This window comes from Mustela erminea, chromosome 9 (genome assembly GCF_009829155.1).
Source record: "Mustela erminea isolate mMusErm1 chromosome 9, mMusErm1.Pri, whole genome shotgun sequence".
Lineage (NCBI taxonomy): Eukaryota > Metazoa > Chordata > Mammalia > Carnivora > Mustelidae > Mustela > Mustela erminea.
Window position 1 is genome coordinate 35,585,240 of NC_045622.1, and position 9,690 is coordinate 35,594,929.

General features: G+C 37.7%; 1 pseudogene; it reads left to right on the forward strand.

Annotated features, from left to right (window-relative positions):
- Positions 1 to 583: 583 nt before the first annotated feature.
- Positions 584 to 9,270, forward strand: LOC116599719 (annotated as a pseudogene).
- The last annotated feature ends 420 nt before the right edge of the window (positions 9,271 to 9,690 follow it).

Sequence of the window (9,690 nt, forward strand, 5' to 3'; positions counted from 1 at the left end):
ACTCTCCCCCTTCATAAATTTTAAAAATAGATCTACTGAACCCCACCTAACCTCAAAGTCTGGTGGTTTACAGATTCAAGACACACTAAAGAAAGACAGGAGAAAAAAAATGCAAGTATTTTATAAAATCTTCTTCCGGAACTCTGTGTGAAACCTCCTGAATTTTAGCCTACTTCCTTATGGATTAAAAACAAACACGTGAAGCAATATGTGTTTGCCTGTATTCCTAGGGAGTTTGAATTGGCAACAGAACACAAGGCAAGAATCCAGAAGTGCCAGACTCTAATATCAACTCTGGGAGAAACTAATCTAAAATTCTCACATTTTTCATGTTTATAATTGGAGTGGGGTAATTGGGAGGCAGTCAACAAAAACCATAATAAGTAGTTCTCTAAGTATAATATGCAAATAATAAGGCAAAAAGCCCAAAACTGATTTTTATTTCACTTCCTCCAAATTTTGAGATTTTTTTGTTACAGTTTTCTCTCGAATTCTCAAATTATTTTTCCGGAGAAGATGTAAAGTTAATTGTTAAATATTACATGAAGACTGAGATGAAGGGTGCCCAAGGTGCAAACGACTCATGGCGCAAATCACCTCGTTGGGCTTTGCAAGGTAGTTAAACAACATAACCTCAGACCCACATTACATATTAAAGGAAAAAAGACATCCTAGGCAAGAGGAAGTTTTCTGAAATAACACCATACTTATGTACGGAAGGGGTGTCAGCAGTAGTCTCCTTCAGAATAAGGGAAGGACTGGAAGAAATGAACAAGCACTGACATTTGCTAACTGCCTTCCCACGCGAATGTTCCACACTCCTCGCCAGACCAACCTGTATGCGGAATAGTCTGAGCACTTACCACAGGAGTCTAGCTTCTCCACTGAATTATAAGTTCATGGCGCCTAAGACTATGATTTATGACCTACTTGTGACAAAACATTACCTACCAGTGACCAGCACAAAGCAGGCAATCAATACGTACTTTTTGCCTGAATGAACGAGGCCATTTGTTAACAATTAACATTCCAGTCTGATGAATAAGGAGATAAAGGCTCAAAGTGATTAAGTGACGTGTGTGGGTCATGGAGATCACATAGATAAGTAAGTAGCTGAAGAGGAACACAAACCCAAGCTTGTCTGACTTCAGAGAACACACTTCCTACTCCAGCAAGCTGCTCCATGGAAGCCAAAGTGGGACCAAACCTCGGAGAAAGGTCTCAGATTTGTTTTTGGAAGGATAGCAGTGGGAGAGGAAACTTTCACACAGCTCTACCTACAACCAAAGGACCCCAAAGTAGCAAAAATGGATGATTTTATTTCCGGATAAAATCTGAGCATCACGGTGGGGAAACTAGCATTTTTCTCCTGGGAGCTTCTTCAGTAATGGCTTTTCCTCCCGAACAGCCTGCGTTTGTTTGCTTTGCTTTTCACTCCTCACCACCACTTCTTTCCTGATGTGGTTCAAAATTCCAGGAAGACAACTCTACACAAGGGTCAGGAGAAGCAGCCAAGAAGTCATGGCTGATCGCCTGATCACACAGGCTCTGGAGTCCAGCCATCAGAGTTCCATCCCAGCTCAAGTCCATCCTAACCAGGTGACACTGGACAAATTATTCAACTTCTCACTGTCCCAGTTGCTTCTTCTGAGAAATGAAGGTGGGAACAATAAAATCAACCTATTGTTCTAAGAACTAAATGAGTTAATACATGTTAACTGCTTAGCACACTATCTAGCATATGATGGGAACTTAAAAGAGAGGGGTCATTATTATGCCATTGGCCCTAAAATTCAGAACCAGAATCCGGGGCATGAATACTTCAGCACATAAATTCCCAAACGCATCTGTCATGTTCCAGACTAGGTTTGCTACAATACAAAACTCTTCTCCCAAAGGCAGAGGTGTTGCTGAAAGTAAATGGGAAAAAAAAAAAAAAAAGAACAAGAACAAGAAGAACAAACGAAAAGAAAGAAATTTTTAGTATCTCCTGCCTTGATTGGTCAATGGCTTGGGACCCAGGCAGCTGCCGCTAGGGTCCTTCCTCCATACTAGCCAATATATGTTCTGGTTCTGGATAGAGAAACAAACAAACAAACAAACAAAAAAAGATCCATCTTATTATTTTTCTCAAGTATGTATTTTTCTAACAGTATCACAAGTTTATTTGAATTCAAGAATGAGTCCCCTCATCCCTCAGTCTGAAGGGTAGAGGAATAGAAGGTGAGGGAGTCACCTGTGCACAAGAAACCAGCTCTATTTACTTGCAGCTGCTTACTTAACTGCGGGTCCTTATCATCAAAAGCAGTGATTAAAGTGAGAGAGGAGTAGGAGCTGGACTAACTAGGGGCTGGTTTTTCTCATGTAATGCCTTACCCAGGGGTATGCAGTGCAGTGTTGGTGCAACTGGTGAAGGAGCTATTGAGAATTTTTCCATCCTGTTTAAGATGCATTTTCAATCTTTCAGATATAATAGCATCCCTATAATGTCAGTGGGCCAAAGACCACAAAAGAAGAAATGAAGGAAAAGGGCGAAGGACAGGAGGTTGAAAAACCAGGGCAGCGGAATAGAGTTCTTTTAAAATAGTCTTCACAAAAATTCCACCTGCTGACTTGCATTTACAAATCTTCTGGGACAAAATTATTAGGCTTGATCACGTCAAATTGCCAAAAATTACTATGCTTACATAGAAAAATAAACATGTGATTTAATCTAATATGGCATATGGCAACCAAGAGAGGCTAAGACATAGGGTGTTTTATCTGTACCTATTGTCACTGAACAGAATCGAAGTTTGGTTAGTAAAAATAAATGGCTGAAAAAAGAAAGTAACTAGTAGTGTCTCCAATGTTCACCCAAGAAGAAGTCTTTATTAATATCAGAGAAAATAAATTATACCCAAAAAAAGCATTCTTAAAGACAAAGAGGACATGACATAATGATAATAAGAGCAATTAACAAGATAATGCATTTAATAACATATGTTCAAAATTTATAAACTACTATTGAGGCGCCAGGGTGGCTCAGTCAGTTAGGAATTGACTCTTGATTTTGGCTCAGGTCATGATCTCAGGGTTGTGAGATCAAGCCCCCCATCAGGATCCACACTCAGCATGGACTCTGTTTGTCCCTTTCCCTCTGCTTCTCCCCCGTCCATGCTCTCTCTTTTTCTCTCTCAAGCAAGTAAATAAAATCTTTTAAAATTTTTATAAACAAGTATTAATGGAAGAACATAAAAATATTGATAAATTCATTTTCAAAATGGGAGATTTTTACATATTTTTCTCAGTAACTGATACAAAAAGCTAACCAAAAAAATGAACATGATAAATAAATCAGATTCAGAAACATATATGGAACCTTGTTCCCAACAGGGAGATTATTTTCTTTCAAGCACAGGAATATTTCAGAAATCACCCCATGTTAAGTGATCAAATTCATCTCAACATATATCAAAGAATTAGTATCAAACAGTCCATGTTCTCTGATAAAGATGCAATCAACTTAGGGGGCACCTGGGTGGCTCAGTGGGTTAAAACCTCTGCCTTCAGCTCAGGTCATGATCCCAGGATGCTGGGATCCAGTCCCACATCAGGCTCTCTGCTCAGCAGGGGAGCCTGCTTACCCCTCTCTCTCTGCCTGCCTATATGCCTACTTGTGATCTCTCTGTGTCTATCAAATAAATAAATAAAATCTTAAAAAAAAAAAAAAATGAAAGATGGAAAATTAGAGAGCCAAACACTAACTTTAAATTATAAAAAGAAAACAAACAAACAAACAAACAAACAAAAACCTCAAGGAAGGAAATAAAAAAGATAAAAACCAAGTTTAATTTTTGAAAGAAATATTTTTTTAAATATTAGAGAGAAATATTAGTATAGACACATAAAATACTTAAATTTGGAAAAACATCATGAAAAATAGGAGAGAAAGCAAAATTTAATAATATTAAAAATGAAATAAGGGACATATTACCGATTGATTTTAAGTATTTTAAAAAATAAGAATACCATGCATGAATTGAACATACAGCTAAAATTCATTGTTTCCTAGAAATATGTCACTTATGAAACAAATTTATGAATTCAAAACAATTAAAAATTCGAAACCATCTATATAATCATTTTTAAATTTGAATTGAATCAAAGTCTACATACATGTGCACGCACACGCGCACACACACACACACACACACACACACATACTTCTCAATCAACCTACATAGTTTACAGATAAGTTCTACCAAACATTAAAGAACAAATGATTCCCATCATGGAGAAACTCGTAAAGACAGTAGAAAATGAAAGAAAATTATTTTTTGAAGTTAACATTATATGATTTAATGTGATCTTAATACAAAAATCTAACCAGAAAGAAAAACAGAAAATAAAATTAATATCCAATATAATTATCATAATAAATATTTGCTTTTAATATGATCGTCATAGAAGCACTAACGGCCTATTTGAAATTAGTGGTCATGAATTAAGAGCGAAATCACGTCTCATGGTTTTATGTTTTTCCAGTTACATTCAGTTTTTATGAATGCAGGTGCAAAGCATGTAGGGGTAGATTTAACTAGAGTAGTGGTTTTGCCAAACAAATTGGAAGAAGCAAGAGGAGCAAAGTTGCTGAAAACATTTAAAAGGGAGTCAATAACGACAGGTCACAGACTCTGTTGGGATTAAAGGAAGAAAGGAGAACAGAGGAATGAGAGATGGTTAAAAAAAAAAAAAAAAGTACTAGGATCAATGAACTGTAGTCCTGGTGGGGATGAAAAATTGATTTTATCAGTAATCTTGAAAAGTATGAGAGACACAATGTTATCACAGTCATGCACAATGCCACGAGGACTCAGGTATGCCAATGTTCTTTTCTAAAGTGAATATATTGCAGTAAGTAAATAGCAGAACTTTCACTCCACCTGAATATTCTGGCTGTAAATCGTTTTCCTGGACCTGCTACATGATTCTGCAGCCCTGCCCTACACTGGATTTGCATAACCTTCCTATTTACTGCCATCGCTCAGGGGTTAATGCTTACCTAGGATCAACTCAGGATTATTACATCATCAGTCAGACTTTGTTAAAGCTCCGATCTTATTGTTATTTCAGTGATGATTTAAATTCTAATTCTCTGAAATAAGGACTTTCAGGAGAGAGGAAACAGCTCTTTAAAAATATAAAACAAGCCCCAGGGCCATAAAATATCCATACTGAGTAAGGATGGAGATTGCAGCCCAACAGTCCCCAATCTCTTTATATTCTACAGCAATTTAATTTTCCTCCAGTCTTACTCCTCCTTTTGTAACCCATTCACAATGTTCCTTCTCTCCTTTTTGGAATGTTAAACTTGAACACATTATTTACTACCAGAAGTTTTGCTGTTTCTTGGTTCTATATAACCATTTGTCTGAAAAATGTCAAGAATCCTCTTCCCTAAGTGCCTATAAATCTCCTCATAATGTCTATTTGTTGGGCAACCCTTCTCTCCCTTGCTAATCTTACCAAGAATTCCTTCAAGGTCATCAAACTTGAAATATGTATTTATAATCATTATGTAATAAGATCTTCAGGGGATCTTCAGAGGGGTACAAGGGAAACTTGTTTGGATATTTTTTTGGTACAAACTGACATTTATTCTTCTGCCAGTATCAATAAATAAGAACAGGTGCAATTTATGTGTGTGTCATCATTCAGAAAATTGACAAAAATGACTACAGAGTTGTCTCTTAAGTAAGCCAGTTATCATTTAGTATCAGGGTCAAAACATATAGAGTGGTTAAGTTGATTTATCTCTTAGGTTGTCACCACCTTCTCTGATCCTCAGTTTCCTGAGTGTAACCTATCAGCTTTGAGAGACACCCTTTCAGGCTAAACAGCACCAGCACATTAACATCTTTGAAGGGATTTGTCACAAAATGTAAAACTATAAATCAAGATCAAATTCCTCCTAAAATGATGTTTCTAAGATATTATTGTAAGGTAACAAAATGTACCCTGGAGAAATTAAAATAAAATACTTTTTTTAATAATTGGAATGCAGAATTGTGACTGTTCTTAGTATCCAAATTGCTTTCCTAAGGAGAATCTGTGTTTAGAAAATAGTTGTTATTTTGATATCGTCTCCTTTCTTATCATTCCTAAAAGGCCTTATTTGCTCTTGTTTCTACTTCTCCTTCCCTATTCCACCATATAATTTTCTCTTACACTTATTTATTTTTGATTTCTCAGTAGTCTACCGTATATGATTTTCTATACAACATTGAATTTCTGCCTGTTCTGTAAAACTCATTTCATACCATTTTAAAGTGTGATTTTTCTCAAACCCCAGATGCAATAAATGTGAAGCGTTGTGCCGTGTAGAAATTCCAGTCACTGCATTTGTTTGGTTAAGACAACTTAATTGCTCACAGAGCCAGCTCTAGTTTCCTCTAAAACAAATTCAGTGACTGTTGTGAGTAAAGTGAGAGCAAAAAAGAAGTAATATATCACCTCTCTGCCAGGGCTCTTCATGGCACCTGTCACTGCCAAGAAGTCAATGTTGGAGGGAGGGGTGTCAAAGAGAGTGAGAATGGAGAATTGACAACTAATGTTCCTATGAAATTATTGCTGAACAAGAGATAGAAAAATAATATCAGTATCAGGAAAACTTTTCAAATAAGAGACAGCTGCACACAAAGGCAATTCTGAGAGTTTTTATCACAATAAAATGTATAGAAGAGAGAGAAAGATGGCCTTTCTTCAAATTCCAAGTCTTTAGAGATATCAAATCAAAGAGATCTGATAATCTGTGGCTGCAGTAGGAAAACAAGTTGACATTGCCCAAGATTTACAATGTTTTAATTGTTTTGAAATCTCATCATGACTCCTCTCTAACTCCGAAATCTCTACTGTGTGTTTAGGAGAAGACTGAGGTTAGGGAATGAGAAGTAGGTTGGTCTGATCCCAACCAAACCACACAGATCTTCCACAGTGAAGGAGGCATGGAATGGATGTTGATGAGGGAACCCCTGTGGCCACTGAAACACTTAAAGACTAGTTGCCATGCACAGGAGTTTCAGGGAGGCAAGGGAACTATAAGAGAAATCTGGGGGAACCAGTATGCCCACTTTGGAAAAATAATGTGTTAGGGTGGGCTCTACAGATTTGTTCCTACTGAAGATCATGCTGGAAAGAAACTATAATGTTCTGATGGATGATACTGACAAGAAGTTTGCCACCCAGGCTAAAAGACAGAGGCATCTGGGCTATCTATGTCCAGCCAGCATTCCCTAAGGATATTGTTTTATCTCTATCATCTGGTGGGACCTGTGAAAGCCCAGAGCCATAGAGTTCCCTTTCAAGTGTAAAGTACTTGAAAAATTAATCACAGAGAATCCATAAATTCTTTCTCTAAATTGAGCTGATATTAGATAGCAATTTGTATAGCTGTTCACTATATAAACATCTTTGAAAAGATAGTTCAGAAAAAGGGGCATCTAGTAATTCACAGTGTAAGACAAGCAGAAACACAAAAGACCATAGAGAATTGTCCCTTCCCACTACCTCTCACTGAATGGCTGTCCAGGAGATTAATATTTCTTCAAACAATGTCAAGGGGCCAAAGCAAGAACCCCATCTCACACTCTCTATACTCTCAGAGATTGTCTCAAACACATATATTCCAAAGACAGTTCTCAGAGCCTGATGCAATTTTTACCTTCTCATGTTCCTATCTATTGTTTTGCAATAACTGAGTGACTATATTTTGTAGTAAAATGTTCTGTGTTATTTGCTGAGTCTCTTTATCTGGCCCCAATGTTTACAATGGTAATGTCCACAATAAGCCAAACTTTGGAAAGAGTTCAGATGTCCATCAACAGATGAATGGCTAAAGAAGATGTGGAGGGTATGTATGTGTGTATGTGTGTGTGTGTGTGTGTGTGAAAATATATATATATATATATATATATATATATATATATATATATATATATATAGTGGAATATTATTTGGCCATCCAAAAAAATGAAATCTTGCCATTTGAATGATGTGGTTGGAACTAGAGAGTATTATGCTAAGTGAAATAAGTCAATCAGAGAAAGACAGTTATCATATGATCTCCCTGCTATGTGAAATTTAAGAAACAAAACAGAGGATCACAGGGGAAGGGAGGAAAAAATTAAACAAGACAAAATCAGAGGGGGAGAAAAACCATAAGAGACTCTTAATCATAGGAAACAAACTGAGAGTTGCTAGAGGGGAGATGGGCGGAAGGATGGGGTAACTAGATGATGGATATTAAGGAAGGCATATGATATAATGAGCTGGGTATTATATAAGACTAATGGATCACAGACCTGTATCTCTGAAACTGATAATACATTATATGTTCATTAAAAATAAATAAATAAATAGCCATTCTCAAAAACAAAATACCTCTCTGAGTTTAAAAAATAACAAAATTATAAAGCAGTAAGTTGGACTAAAGACACAGCCTTCTGGTCTCCATATATGGAAGTAGTCAATGGAATTTAACTCCTGAAGGGTATTGGAACTGAAAGTCCTCTAGTAGGATTCCAAAGCCCACACCATTGCTTTAAAATAGGGATCCTACTCTTTTCCTTCGGTGTGCTACTGGAGATCCTGGTGTCACCATCGGCCACCCCCCTGCCTGCTGTTACCAATATTGTAAGAACAAGCCACATCCAAACTCTTGCTTCTTCAGAGGTGTCCCTGGAGCCAAGATCTGCATCTTTGACCTGGGGCAGAAGAAGGAAAAAGAGGATGAAGTCCCACTATGTGGCCAAATGGGACCAGGTGAATATGAGCAGCTCTCTTCTGAAGCCCTGGACCCTGCCTGCATTTGTGCCAACAAGTATATGGAGAAGAGCGTGGCGGAGATGGTTTTCACATCTGAGTGCAGCTCCAGCCCTTCCACATCATCCATGTCAACATGTTGTCCAATGCTAGGGCTAAGGGGCTCCAGACAGGTGTGCCTGGTGCCTTTGGTAATCCCAGAGCACAATGGCCAGGGTCCACATTGGCCAAGTTATCTGTACCAAGCTGCAGAACAAGAAGCATGTGATTCTTACACAGGGCCAAGCTCAAATTCCCCGATGGCCAGAAAATCCACATTTCCAAAAGTGGAGCTTCACTGAGTTTAATGCACATGAATTTTAAGACATGGTGGCTGAAAAGCAGCTCATCCAAATGGCTGTGGGGTCAAATGCAAAATACATCCCTAATCATGTCCCCCTGGACAAATGGCACGCTCTGCCCTCATAGGAACCTCAGCACTGCTCCCTCCCTATTCAAGTCCTACTTGAAAAAGTCCTACCAAGTCCTACCAAAAAATCCTACTTCTGTCAAAAAATAAGGGTCCTACTAGTGAAAAGGGGCTGCAAAAAAGTTCCCCATTGTCACAGAATATAGCTTAGATAAATTTACATTTTGATAGAACCATAAGGACAAAAATGCCTTCCTTCCAACCTTGGGGCTTAGTTGACCAGTGTTTCAGGGACTGGTCTGTGATATGAAAAATACCAACATGGGCCATAAGCATGGAGCATATGAAACAGTCCCAGAGGGATGACTGACTAAGATAGATAAAAAATGAGAGGAAGAAAAATAAGAGAGCGATAAATAGAAACTTAAACACGGCAATAGACTTAAGCCTCGCTCTATCAATAGGTATATTATATTTTA